Source organism: Mastomys coucha, unplaced genomic scaffold, assembly GCF_008632895.1.
Source record: "Mastomys coucha isolate ucsf_1 unplaced genomic scaffold, UCSF_Mcou_1 pScaffold14, whole genome shotgun sequence".
Classification (NCBI taxonomy): Eukaryota; Metazoa; Chordata; class Mammalia; order Rodentia; family Muridae; genus Mastomys; species Mastomys coucha.
In genome coordinates this window covers 111,144,656-111,145,008 of record NW_022196896.1, presented here as the reverse complement: position 1 = coordinate 111,145,008, position 353 = coordinate 111,144,656, and the positions used below count along the sequence as shown (strand labels likewise).

The 353-nt window shown below is 36.0% G+C and overlaps 1 protein-coding gene across 1 annotated transcript in view; it reads right to left on the bottom strand.

Annotated features, from left to right (window-relative positions):
• LOC116089484 (nuclear autoantigen Sp-100-like) overlaps positions 1 to 353 on the bottom strand; it is a 112,672-nt gene that overhangs the window by 70,483 nt on the left and 41,836 nt on the right. The window lies entirely within an intron of this gene.

Below are 353 nucleotides of genomic sequence, written 5' to 3'. Positions count from 1 at the left end.
CAGACATTTCTACTTTGCCAGGATCTAAAGGCATAACTGAATCCCAATACTTAGTTGGGTGAAGGATTAGATCCCCTGAAATGAACTTCTCATTCTCTGAAAAATGGGATGATAGAGCATCTTGAAGTTATTGAAAAGATAAATGCAATACCTGTATCAATATCTGATATATCAGAAAGAAAACCATTATAATCAATGCCTTGAATTTAGAATATTCTGAATTAATAATAGTTTAAATAGTAATTGAATTAAGGAAGTAGAGGGTTTAATTAGAACTTCAAAGGGAGCAAGGCAGTGGTGGTGCATGCCTTTAATCCCAGCATTCTGGGTGCAGAGGCAGGCCAATCTCTGTG